Raw genomic sequence first — 14494 nt, forward strand, 5'->3', positions numbered from 1 at the left:
GGAGGGACTTTTTACAAGGGCCTGCAGTGATAGGACAAGGGGTGATGGTTGGAAGCTGGGAGAGGGCAGGTTTAGACGAGGTATAAGGAAGAAGTTTTTCACCCTGAGGGTGGTGAGACACTGGAACAGGTTGCCTAAGGAAGCTGTGGATGCTCCATCCCTGGCAGTGTTCATGACCAGGCTGGATTGAGCCTTGAGCAACCTGGTATAGCGGGAGGTGTCCCTGCCATGGCAGGGGGCTTGGAACTGGATGGTCTTTGAGGTCCCTTCCAACCCCAACCATTCTATGATTCTATCCGCCATGAAAGTTGTTTGCACATGTTCTACCAGTCAGACTTCCAGCTAAAATTATTATCTCTGAATTCCTGAAAAAAAAATGAATTGCAAATGTTTTTTATGCTTGCAAAGAAAATCCAGGCAGACAATAAATAGAAAGAACAACACTCAGATTTTTAGAAATACTACAAGTATATTAAATTCAGAGAATGCACAATTACCATATTACAGTATCTGGCTACGCATGAGCTAGGTATTCAACCATACAGCAGGTTTTGAGAACTGAGACAACAATTTACTGCTGTGAATTTGGCTCTACTATCATTGCAGAAAACTATCAGCTTTTCTCTAAAACCTTTATCCAGCAATGGATTGCCACATCACAGTATAGTCAACATGCTTTACCTGATACGCATGCTTTGAATTAAAAGAAGATATAAGCATTTGTTTCTCCCCATAATTGTTACAGTAAATTTTGTCTTTCAAGCTACAAATCCAGCTAAAAACAGCAGGACTACAAATAAGGCATGGAAATTTTCAGAGTCAAGACAATTCTCTTGTAAAAAACTGCATTCATGTGCAGTTTGAAAGTTACTTCAAGAATAAACTTGCCAGTTGGCTTAAGATACTCCTCTTTGGAAAAAGGCAGCTTAACTTGTGTTGCAGAAACAAGACTGAGCCTCAAATTCCATGTGATATCTGCTTAACATCTGGCAATCCTAGCTCTACTCTGATTGTGACACTGGCTGCTGAAGCAGTAAAGTCTGGTATCAGGTTTCCTTCTACTGACATAAGGCAATGCTCAGTTCAACTGCAATTCCAGCACCACCTGAATTTTTGTCCCTCCTGTCTATTTTTCCTCTAACCCACACACCATATACACCCCGGCAATGCCAGACCTCGCATACCAAGGTATCATTATTTGCACTGTCTTCATTATTAAAAGTTTGGTTTCAGTTCAGGTTTGTTTAGATTACTAACACATCGTCAATGCAGAGTTATATAGATTTCCTTCATCATTATATGATTTTTTTTCATTACTGGCCATTTTAGACTGCCTAGTGTAGGCCCTTTACATACAAAGTATCCTTCCATAATATGATTTACAGTAATTCTATTACAAATCAGGCTGGCAGCCTGAGAGAAGTCTTATAAATTCCCATACGTAACTTTAATTAAGATTAGAAGTTTTATCTGCTGAAAGGACACTGATTCTATGCAAATTGAGAATACCAGCTACTAGCATTCATTAACAGGAGTAAAATTAGTTCTTCCATGATAAATGAACCATACCAGCAAAGTCCCAAGTAATTGTAACTCATGGCTGTTTTGACCTTTCAATCAATACTTACCCAATAGAAACATGGTATTTGAACATAAGCAGCAAATGCACTCAAAGTCACCCAAATTATACCTAATTTCACAGTTATTTTGTTAAAGCTTGAGACATCTGTCCTGAGGTTAAGTTGAAGAAAGCATACACTACCACCCAGCAATAACTACCATCTGCCACACGGGTTTGCTACCTCTGCAATAATGGAGCTGCAACCTTAACTGCTTCTTTTCACAGTTAACTTTACTGGCTGAATCCACTGATGAAGGTGGGTTTGTAAAAGGTCTGAAATGCTTAACGGAAGTGTCTGAAACTTGGGCAGAACATCCCGTTCTGTTTCTGGCAGTGAGGCAGTAGCATCTTGAACCTAGAGATGGTACTCCCCAGGGAACATCCAACTCAGAAACATACCTTGACTAGAAGATGACAATTGCAGAAGCTGACCTCCACACCTCTGCCCATATGCAGGTACACAGATAACTTGGTTGTTTCTGAGGCAACTGCTAAGTTGTCCCAAGCTTCAGAAGAGGATATTTAAAAAAAAACCCCAAACAACAACAACACAAAACCAACACAACAAAACCAACACAAAAACCAACCAAATAAAAGAAAACCCACCAAAAAAAAAAAAAAAAAAAAAAAAGCTGGCTTAGCTTAACATGCCAAACTGTGAACTGCCACAGTTCTTCATCTGCTTTGTAAGCAGCTAGTGCATTTTAGACAGCCCCCCAAAGTCTTATTTAGTGGGTCAGGAATTTCCAAGAGAGGGAAAAATCTGATAGTTACAAGCAGGAACCCAAAGGTAAGCAATTCACGCTTGCAAGCCTCAGTTCACAGACACCTACACAAAAAGCTGAATAATTTTAACCAAATTAATTTGAATCACACTTGTCCTTACATCACTTTCTATGACATGGACTAGATCTTTAGTAGAGAGTTACCAAATTAACGAGGGTTAAACTTGTTTAATCAAGTCTCCACAAGAGTTTATTTTAAGATCACTCTAGTTCTTTACACCATACTTTTTGGTTCCTCTGCATCTTCAAAGCTTGCCATTTTCTGAAGAAAACTGCTGTTCCTTAAGACTCACTTTGCTTTAAGTCAAATCAAACACATATTTTGATAAGGTAGCAGAAGACGTCCAAAGCATACTGAAATTTAACATCAGCTCCAGAGGTTTGGATGGGAAAACCTTTCCAAATACAAATGAGCATGTCTGGTCTTCTAAGTCATCTATTATTTAGACTATGGCAATCACCACAGCATTTGACGAAGTCTTACTATTATATCCTAAATCTTTTACTTAAGAAGAGTTTTTCTTCCACCAAGTTAAACATATGCATCTCAAAACAACCTATATTTTGGGGAAAGCCTGAGTAGAAGAATGACTTTAGTCCACCCTGACTATTCCAGTGAAGCAAGTTTACCCTTTATGGGACCAGTGTCTTGTATTTCCACACTGCTTAGGGTCCTCCCAGTTTACCCAGTGCATCCTCTGTTTAGTTTCTTGGGATCTATGTCCTCAACCTTCTGTAGAAAAGGCTGTGAACGGTTCCTTATTTTCACTTCTACTGTCACAGCAGATTCAACATTCAGCTTGGAAAAGACACATCAGCTTTCCTCTGTGAAACTTACAGCACCGAATTTCATTTAAAAAGTAGTCTATAATAAGATTAAGTAATGAAAGAATTACATTACCTGAAAATACAAATATTTTCAAATTTATATATTTCTTGTTGAGAAAAGTATTTGCAAACTGCATCTTAAGATCCTGCCTCTGGCTAGAAGCAGGATGTGCTTTCAGTTAGCAAGACTACATATTATTCAAAATACTAGTTACTGTAGTTAAATTAAGTCCAAACTAACGTGCCTTTAATGTTGCTTCTTCAGTTTCCTGGCTAGACAGGACACACATTTCTAGCAGAAAAGCAGTAGCATCAGGACTTCTTTGTTCTTCAAGAATAAAACTATACAACCTACTCAATCTTTTCATTCCAGGTCTCATGAAATATTCTTACCCTCTCACTCTAATTCCTACCTCCTCACTCTAATTCCTACTCACATAGATACAGCACTTTTCTTCTGAGATTACTATTAAAGAGTCTGATGGAAAGCAACACACAGATCAAAAGGATGCCAAACACCAGCACATACAGTGGCCTAAAGCACTATATTGTAAAACCTCATTTTCAGCTACTCTGTTTTTGCAGAACTTCAGCTACCACACTAAGTTTTGTATGCGAGATCTCTGGCTGAACCTCAATATAGCTTAGGGCGTTTCCTGAAATAAAAGGTTTAGGGAGATCAGAAAAACCCCCCAGAGGATCACTAAAAAGCAGCAGTGGACTTGCTCAAATATAAAGAAAGGTGAAAAGGTAACAATAAAATGGAAGGACATACAATGGGCATAAATAGATACCATTCAGAAATGCTTGTTTCTCTCTAGAACTCAGATATGAAAAGCGTGTGTATATATATATATATATATAATAAACAGGCATTCATAACTCTCCTTTTTTTAACTGGATGCTTGGTCTTCAAGTGTTCTTACTTCATTATAGTATCACAGACTCCTCTCTATTGGCCTCCAAATTTACTCAATGCCCAGGATGCTCTATATCAAGTCACAAACAGTGTCTCTTCTTTGGTGAGATACCATCTAATCTGCTACTTAAGTCAAAAAAGATATATCACAAAAACGGAAATGTGATTCTCCAGCATGACAGTCAGCTATTCTTGCCTCTTCAGTGCTCCTTCTTGATGCCACAGCACTACTACACAGTCTCTTAGGTTCCACCAAGCACCAAGATGACAATTTGGCATCAGTTCCTAGAAGCACAGCATATTCTCAAATAACTAATGTCAGAAGTTGGATTTTAAACACAGCATTTACCAGCCCACTAAGAATGCAAGTCCAACGCATCTCAAATAGTATACTTATACTCAGTAAAAACTGTTGATACAAAACTACCCTGGAAATTCATCTATGGGCTGATACAATATATGCAAGAACTCTGAAGGTGAATGCACACTTGCCAAGAACTCATTTCTGATGCCGCTCATCATGAAACCCATGAAAACACATAGCATCTTCTATACACTTGCACCAATATAATCAATAGACAGTAAGTAACAAAAGGACCATTCCCTGAATGGGAATAAACCCACCACACTCGCAGAATGCCTACTGCCCATCAATGCTCCATTTTAAACAAGCCAGAAGGGTCACAGAAAGACATTATGATATATCCTTATACATACTAACTATATAACTCCACAAGCGTTAAAAGTGAAGATAGTGAAGATTTTGCATGCAATATTCATTTATACACTTTCCCAACGCCAAGAAATTCCTTCAGCAATATTGTATGCAAAAAGCAATCACATGGAGCCAAGTAGGCTATGCTTATGGGTCTTGTACATCAAGCCTTCAGAACTTTATCTTGCAAACAGCTTCACAATGAAAGATCAGAGGAAGGTTACTGACTGCATCTTACAACGTCTAACAATTCACCTTAACCACTTCCCATTTGCAAGATTAATAAAAGAGGTTTTTGCACAGTATGTCGTTGGGCTGCCCCCACACTTTAACCACATAAGCCTGGACGCACAGCCATGGACAGCTCAGCCACAACTGTAAACATCATGTTATGGACAAATAAATCTAGTCCTAAATACTGTATTGCACAGAGTAAGATTCTTAGGTAACTTCCACTTAATAGATTAATTCCATTCCACATTCCAGTTTACCCTTCTACACATTCAGAAAAAAAAACAAGACACGTTGCAACTTTCCACTAGTCTTCTAATGAATCACTTTTGGGGGAAGTATCAGACCAGATGTTACGAAAGTTTGATTAACTGCAAGCACAGAATGTACAACTTCACAACTTATCCATCAGTATCACCTGGGTTCTGATGCAGTCCAAGCACTGTTCGGCATTCTAGCTTCATCTCAAATGCAGAAATATTGACCAGACATGAAATGTTTAGAAAAAAGAGAAGTAGCTGGTCCAGCCCTGCAACTAATGAAAACACTTTGATTTCCGTAGTGCTGAAGTGCCACACCTAGCAACATACAGGTCCTCCTGCTGCCTCCTGTACCTCCCCTCTTGAACTCCGCACAGGTAACTCACATGTATCATATATAGTTCATCTTTAACACAGATGTGTTGGAACTCTTCTTGCTTCTTCCTGGTATACAAAGAATGCTTTTAAGAAATTTCCTTTCATTGCAGACATGAAAAATAGTGAAGGCACAACTGGTTAGTTTGCAGAAACAGAGACTATCAGTGGAAAAAATATGACAAGACTTCAAAGCTAAGACTATTAATACAGAGAAACAAAAAGAAACAGTTGCAGGGACTATCTGTGTCCACAAGTTACTTTAGATTAACTGAAGAGGTGGCTAGCCAACATGCACTATTTGGACAATAGACAGCAAATTCAGTTAAAAAAAAAAAACTTTCACCATCTAATTTCACATAAAGTTATGAAGTAAGCCACACTAAAGCAAGTATTGTTTAACCACATCTTCTCCTTTAATCCAGATCACCTGCTGAAATCAAGACTTAATAACTGTTGTAATTAAAGCAACTAAGAGTAACATTCACCTCAATGTCAACAAATTGTAATGCAAAAGCACATTCTCCTCAGAAGTTTCTATGAAAAAAGACAAGAATAACTACAGATCCTTGCTCTAAGTTGGTCTTCAAGTTATGAAAATAAACTGTTCTCTTGTTCCAGTTCTTCAATATCATACAGAAATGTAATGACACAAAGTTTCTCACAGCTCTACGATTAGAGTTATATTGAAAATTATTTCATGAATGAGTAACAGTGGCACATGATATCGTTTTTGCAGAAGACCTGGTCAAGTCATTCAGGTTTAGGACACCTTCCTGTGTTCTAACAGCTGCAGGAATGGTAGGAAGTGATCTAAGAAACTAGGCGTTCCCTGAGGAGAATCTTAGGCTGGAGAGGAACATGAGAGGCTGCTTCTCTGCCACAGGATGCAAACACCAGTCCATTAGAAGGGCTAGGCTATCGCACTCCTGCACCATGTTCTGGCCTTCCTCCCTTGGCCAGGAATGAACTAACCACGTGTACTGTAATTGGCAGTCTCTTCTCATAGTTGCATAGTTGCTTTACTTCAAATAACATTGAGTCCTTAGATTACTAACTAGAAAGCTGAGTGGCACAGTTTACAAGAGATTGTCAAATGTCGCCTCTTGTTCCTGGTTCAACTCTAAAAAGTTCCTTTAACTCTGCTACGTGCATTCCTGTAGGGTCTTACAGTAACTTTTGCTCTAATGCTTCAGTAGTAAAAACTACTATCAAAAACTGCTCTTGAAAAAAAGAGCATCCTGAATAGCTAGAGGGCCCCCAAATCATTTTATATTTCAAAAGTTGTCTCATAGGCATATTTCCAACTTGGTGCTCACAGCCTTCCTCCTGCTCCTTGCTGCTAGAGGAGAGGAAGATGTAGTATGTCAGGAGCTCACAACAGCATACATAAACAGGCACACACAATAATAAAAACCCAGCCCTTTTCACTTTTAGTTGTCCAGTGTTTCTTTAGGTATTCTAAACCTCAAGAAAGGAGAGCTTCAAGCCAGAACCTACTGCTGCTTTTGAAGGTAGCCTCATTCAACTGCCCCATGAAGAAACAGTTTGTGCCAGCAGACAAGGTCTTTGACTTTCTCCAAGTAGTGCTTGCCTACCACAAGCAAACTGCCTTAGCTTCATCAGAATATCGCTTCTACTACGTGTCGCACTCGGTTTTCCCATGGTTGACAGGCCCTAAGGAGAAAGTGATACATTAGATTTTTTTTAAGTGAGATACTAAAGCCCTACCACAGTCAACTGCTGAACAACTTCGAAAACTCAGTCAACTTGAAAACAGCATTCCAGTAAGAATAAAAAACCCAAACAACACCACTTTCTTTTTCCCTGCTTTATGAAAGAAGATGAGAAACAGATCACCTTAACAACATCCGAGCAGGAAAACAAAAGTTTGCCTTTGAATATGAAGGTGTAGTTACTATAGATACTCCTTTAATCTCTCTGAACAAGGAGGCTGTCTAAAATATCCCTCTTCCTGACCTAGATGTAACAGAACACAGCAGAAGCCTGCCCCAACTCAGCAGGGATTCAATGCACTGACATTACACAGCGCACTTCGGTCTGCTTTTGTATTTGTTCCGAGGCAAAAGAGTGGCAGTCCTTGCAACCACAAACTAAACGTGAACTTCTGTTGCACAGAGTATGATTAGTGATCCGTTTACCAAGAGAGTGATTTTGATTATAACTCACAACAACTTGAGCTTACCCTGAAGAACACTCTCAAACATCAGTCAGATATCTGAAAGTCATCCAAGTGCTACTTGGCCAGGTCAATTCATAAAGGACCCACCTACCATACACCCCAGGACAACAGAGCGCCTATTTTTATCTGTAGGATATTCTTACCCCTAAGAGCACCTCTCTCATACCCAACTCCAAGCAGAGCTCTGTGGATGACAGGATTGGCACTATAGCAGTAAGCATCAAACACTCAAGTACCTCTGTGACTCCTGTACTTCCCACATCCCAGATGATAAGTGGACAACTGTTTATCTTAGCTGCCAGTCACATTTACTGTTAGATCACAAGCTACAGTGTAGTCTTCAGCACACTTCCTTCCTCAGCCATACAAGTAATTTCTTTCTCCTTTTGTAGGCCCTCACCTAGATTCCCATCTGTTTGCCTCTGCTCCAGAAAAGCTCTCAATTAAAAAGACAGTCAGTTTTACTCTGCAAAACTGGCACAGCACAAAGAGAACTGTCATGGCTCACTTCAGATTTATTTTTGATGAACTGTCCTACAGCAGAGCTTCGGAACAAAATAGCACAATTTTAATTCCACTCAGCAAACTTATCTGGTGCATGTATACAGTAATAGAAGCAAGACACACAGTTACAGAAAGTAAAGAGACTATTGTGGTTTCCCCCCTCCCATATACAAGTTCTTTTTTTTTTTTTTTTACACTTACAGCCTTTCAACTCTGTTTTTGCAGATTATTTCACCCCCAGGCAGACAGGTGCTCCAAGTATGATCAGCTCTGCCGCAAAAAAGATGCACGATATTTATACTGTACAGTGCAACTCAAAACTCAGTGTTTTAGCTACAGACAACCATAAAGCTTTACACTACAGTTGCAAGTTGAACTTGAAGTAGCTCATACGACTACAAGAAGCACCCCTGAAAACATGCAGGTACTGAGGAATAAAACACTGCAACTAACTAGTTAGAAAGTTTATTTGAGGTGAACAGCCAAGGTAACCTCCACTTAGCTCATTTTTAGCTACAATATCTACAGGATAGACTTTGAGCAAGAACAAGAAAAGATGCGACGAATAAAGAAAGTGAAAACACTTGACTGTAGCAAGTTTGGTGTCGTGTCCCCATGCCCGCAAAAAAGCTTGCTATTTTAACACAGAAGCAAGTCATCCAAGAGATGATAATTTGATGAATTTTTCAAGTTCTCCACAGAGGAGAAAGAGAGTTTTCCAAAGGGAAATACATTTGGTTTTGCATGGTTACTGTATAAGACAATGTGATTGCTTCTTTGCCTTTTAATTATAGTTCATGAAAAAGTAGAGTGTTTCATGTCTTCTTTTCTATAACAGTAATTTCAATGTATATTTTACCATGAAAGACTACTGAAAAGATTGTCATACACTGTCTACACATTTCATAGTGGGGTAAGATGTAGCTGTTACATGCTGGAAATAACAAATTACACTAATCAAAACATCTGAATGCAAGAACACATACACGACCCGTGCAATTTCAAGCTGGGCACCTCTGAAATACCCTCTCTCTCTCAGAACCATACTACCTTACTATCATACCCCACAACAGCCTAGAAAAATACTTTTTTTTTTTTTCTGTTTTACCCTGAACTGCACAACCCACCCCTTTAAGACAGAAATGGGAGTAAAAGCACGCTGAGCTTTTTTTGCAGGAAACCTTGGTTTATTATCGTCTTTTTGTAATCCGAGGCCAGGACAAAAACACTCGGATTTGGTTTTATTTTCCCCTCTGCAAACTTCGCTTTCCTTCCACTGCTTCTTCACCGACACACGCAGAAGGGTACAAGGTATCTCAGGCTTATGGTACGGGCTTGGCGCAGGAAGTGTCAGTCAAATTCTTCCATTTGCTTTGACACGAGCGGTGGGTTGTTTAGACGAGATTAACATCCCTGTCATCCCCTTTTCCTTTTCATTTCGTGATAAGCAGGCGGGGAACTCGCTGGCCACGACGCTGCCTGCTTGTCCCGCTCCGTGGCTACCCCGGGCACAAGCACCGGCGGCCGGCGGGCTGCCCGGCCGGCCGCACCCGGCCTGTCCCCCCCCGCCTCGCCCCCACACACCGGCCGGAAAGAGCGAGCAGCTTCTCTCCGACGACCGGACTAGGTGGGGCTCCGGCTCGGACTTCCCGCTGACAACCACGGCGGCAGCCGGGGACCGTCCCCTTCCCCGCCCGCGGCGGGGCCGAGCCGGGCGTCACCCGCCCCTCCCCGCCCGCGGCCGGGCCCCACGTCGCGGCCCCGAGCCGCGGGGTTACAACTTTCCGCTTCCGCTCCAACTTCTGCTCCGGGGACCGGCGGGAGGGGGCCGGCGGCGAAGGGCAGGGCCGGGCCCTGGGCCCGGCTGGCGGCGGCTGCCCCTCAGCGCCCCGCTCTGCCCCCCCCCCCGCCCCACTCCCTCGCCGTGTCCCCCCGCGCCTGAGGCCGGACGAGGCGGCGGCTTCCACTCCCTCCTCCGCCATGTTTCAGGCTCGTGCCCCTTCCCTCACAGCGCGCCGCTCCCCGCCACCGCCGCTCCCCCCCCCCCCCTCCTCCCCCGCTGCCGCCGCCGCCGCCGCCCCCACTGGCCCGTCCCCGCCCCGCCGCGCCGCGCCGCGCCACCTGTACCAGACACGCCGCTCCCCTCCCCACGGCCACAGCGGCTCGGCCCGCGCGCCCCGCCCCGACCTACCGGACAGCGCCTCCGCTCCCCGCCGACCGCCGCCGCCTCGCCGGCCGAGCCCGCTGCGCTCCGCCCGCCGCCCGCTCCGCTCCCTCTCGCTGCCTGTGCCGGGGCGCGGCTTGGGGCCGTCGCCGTGACGCCGCACGCCCAGCCTCGCTCTGGCGCGGCGGGGGCGGGGGCGGTGCGGAGGGGAGGGGTGACCTCGCCGCTCCGCTCCCCCTGCGCAGGCGCGCGGAGCGGCGCCGCTCGCCCGACCCTCCCCCCATCTCCCCCCCTCTCCCGCCTCGCCCCCCACCCCCGCCCGGCGGGCCCCATGTTGATGCGGCCGCGGACCTGCCCCCCGTCCCCGTCCCCGTCCCTGGGCACACGGCCCCGGCGCGGAGCGGCTGGTGGCGGGGGCGGAGGGGAGGGTGAGGAGGGATGGCCGCCCCAGCTGCGGCGGCGCTGCCCTGAGTGGAAACCCCGCTGGGGCGGACCGAGCGGCCGGCCGTGCGGCTCTGTAGCCTCCCCCGGCCTCCCCCGGCCTGCCGCCACCGCCTGCGGTGGGAGGGAAGGAGGCCTCCCCCGGGGCCGGAGGCGGGCGGGCGGGCAGGACGCGTGGGCCCTCGTCCACACGCTCCTGCTTTGGAGTTGGTGATGGAGCACGAGCGAAATGAGCTATTTCAGGGGGCTGGAAAAGTGTGTGAAAGCTGGAGTCCAGAGCCCCGGGTTGCCTTGCAGTACCAGGCCTGTGATCTACTGTACCCCATCTCTAGCCCTGCCCGATGTCCCCGAAGAGGCCTCGTGCTCCGTGGCAATGCATCTGTCACGATAGGGCAAGTCCCGCTCTCCCCAAGTTCTCGTTGGGATAACGTGGTCTCTCTCTTCCCAAGTTGTTGTAAGCTCTAAGTAGGAGCCATAGATTAGTTACAGCTCAAAGGTGGGTCAAAAGCTCAATAAGGTTGCTTTGAGTTAATTTAGAACATCAGGAGCTGGAAACATAAATGCCAGGGCATTATTTCTTACATTTCTAAATGGGCTTTGAGATCTGGTGGTGAAGGGTGTTTTAGAAATGCAGCCTACTACTGTTTTTACACGGATTATTATGCCTTTGGATGTGAACAGCCTATCATTAGCCCTGCTGATACAAAGCAGGATGCCCATTGCCTGCAAATAATTGTGGTATTTCCTAGCCTTTCTCTTATTTTAGTCCCAGATAATGTAAAGCCAAGGTTTTTTTTTTTTCTGAGTGTCACTAATATTTTCCAGTTACAAAGAGTTTGACTGATAAAGGTTAAAAATAAATGAGCATTTATGTTTCTAGGAAACACTTAGTAAGCAAATAGTTAATGTGGTACATTCAGATAAAACTTTTGCTCAGAGGAAGTCCACAGGCAGAGTGTGTAAAACTGACAGGAAGTTGCAGTGAGGCTTCTGGCAAGGAGAGTGGGTGTGGAGGAAGCACAGGCTTTCTGTTTGTAGCACAGAGATAGAAAAGGGATTAAAAAAAGAGAGAGATTATATTTCCCCAAGTTGCATGATGGAGAGTTCCTTGCTAAAAATATTTGGAGACCATACAGCTTCAAATGAATGTGTGAGACACACCAGAGCTCAGAGCAAACGAAGTCAAAATGACCAGTGGAGTGAACTACCCTTGATAAGAGAAGCTTCATCTAGATTCAAGGCATCCAGAGAGCAAACGCATTTAAAAAGTATTTTTCTTTTAGAGTGTTGCTCCCAAATTCCAAATGTCATAAAATCTCTTCCAAAGTCCAGACAAATCTCTTGGTGTTTTATAGCTTAAACCCTTGTGCAGTACTTTGATAATGAATCCCTGTAAATGACGGATAATGCAAGAGAGCTCAAGTACATAGAAATCAAGTACATAGAAATCAAGTACATAGAAACCAGTCCTTTCTCAGCGGGGCATCCTATGCGGGGCTAAAATCATTAATGAGAGATGTCAAAATAGATAAAAACCAGTCTCTGAAGTAAAAATCGTAAGAGCCTCTCATGCAATTATTAACTTTTTAGTGTGTTTACTCACCAGATAGAAAAACATTTCTGTTTCTTTAGTCTTTTCTGTCAGTAGATATTATTATCAGCTCCCAGAAATATTCATTGTACAGAGGAAAAGAACAAACAGAAAGATATATCCTCTGCCCTCACAACTTTCTTCAGTGAACTAGATTAGTTGCATATAACAAGCAGTGTTCCGGCAACAGCCGTGTATCATTACAGTAATAATATTTTACGGCGTGCCTTTAACTGCCATGTGTTTTAGAGGCAGTGGGGCAAATACTGCTTTTTGCTATACAATGAGTAAACCGGAAGGTGCCTTTGGGAGTCTGAGTGAATGTCCCATGAGCAGATCTTGGTGTTTTGAGGTTCATACAGGGGAATCTGAAACTCACCATTTCAGAAGAAGTGTATATACACGTATATACACATATGGTTTACTTAATATAGACATGCTTGGAGATTGATCACTCTAAGTAGAAGAAACAGGCAATTAGGATCCGTTCTGAGCAAGAGACGGAGTGTTCCCTTTCCCCAACACTCTCAGCCACATACTTGAATGTAAATCGGGCCCTTAAGTTTGGATTTTCCTATGAATCATCTAGCTAATCCTCAGCGCATTTCTTAAACCAGCTTTGCTCATATCGGTGTGACTGGTGAATAGAAATTGGTGTGCTTGTTAAGTATCCTCACCCGATACTCCACAGGGCTTGTTCTGCTCAGCTTGCTAAGCGTTTTGCATCCGCTCACTGATGGTCACTCAAGCAACTGTGCCGGCGCAGAAGTGCCCCTATGATAGAGCAACTCCCCAGAGAACCAGGAATACAGAAGAAATGGGGGACATAGGGACAAAGTGCTGTTGTGTTGAATGGGAACAACACAGACACATCAGCTTCCTTAGCGGGCCTGCCTGTGCCCAGCATTGATCTGGAGTTTTTAAAAGAAGGAGGTCAAATACCCAGCTGCCGGCTCACTCAACAAAAAAACCAGAAAAATAACCAGACCTGCTTATGCCCATAAGCCTTAATGACAAATAGACCTTTCCAAAGCACTGTACTACTTGTCCTTTGGGCTGTAACTTCTGTCTCCCAATTTACCAGTTGCCTGCCTGTACTTCAAAAACCTCTTATTTCAATAACCAGTGCTTAGCTGGAGCTAATTCAGCCTGCTCATCACCAACCCAGTGAGCTGCCTAATAGTGTCATGGCTGCTGTGAGCAACCGCTACGAGGGAACGTGGAAGATCCCTTCTGATAGAAGAAGAGGAGGAAAATACTGACAGATCTTGTTGTAAAGATCTGTGGCATTAGTGGTGGTGGTGGGGGGGGAGGGGAGTTGATAGATTATTTGGGTAAAACAAAGGAATATTTTTTTAAATGATGCTTAAATGAAAGCTTGACAGGGTGGCCTTTGGGTCACCTCCACATCATTTTTCTAACTTTGCCTGCATTGTTTTCACTGGGCTGCATGGGTGTTGGAGCGAAGAATGTGTCTCTATGTGTATTGCAGTTTCATTACTGCTGAAATACAGCCATCTCTGGGACAGAATGCAGAGCTGGCTTGTGCCAGCAAACTCTGAAGTTTAATGGGTATGTGGTGCCAGGGAATGTTGTGCTGGCTGCATGCCAACTAGCTGTGAACTTTTCTAGAAATTTGTCCTGGAGGGAAAAGAAATGTCATCTGGTTAATCTAGGAGGAAGCTTTGCTTTCAGAGAGGAAGCAAAGTTCTCATCTTTTCTGGTGAATGGACTGAAAGGGGTCGATTCTTAGCTCGACGACTTGGTTGTTCCATCAAGAGTGTTTACTAGATCAGAATGTGCTTTGGATCATGAAAGCAATATGGAGACATCATTTCCAACACTAAAGAAAAGTGC

At 43.9% G+C, this 14494-nt stretch overlaps 1 protein-coding gene across 1 annotated transcript in view; it reads right to left on the bottom strand.

The window, feature by feature from the left end:
• Positions 1-10665, bottom strand: part of RAP1B (RAP1B, member of RAS oncogene family) — a 32633-nt gene extending 21968 nt beyond the window's left edge. The window contains exon 1 of the mRNA XM_086471931.1: positions 10633-10665. The gene's annotated coding sequence lies outside the window, so the exon portion shown is untranslated. The remainder of the gene's footprint in view (positions 1-10632) is intronic.
• Positions 10666-14494: the final 3829 nt, after the last annotated feature.

The sequence above is a fragment of the Leptosomus discolor genome, chromosome 1 (genome assembly GCF_034619465.1).
Source record: "Leptosomus discolor isolate bLepDis1 chromosome 1, bLepDis1.hap2, whole genome shotgun sequence".
Lineage (NCBI taxonomy): Eukaryota > Metazoa > Chordata > Aves > Leptosomiformes > Leptosomidae > Leptosomus > Leptosomus discolor.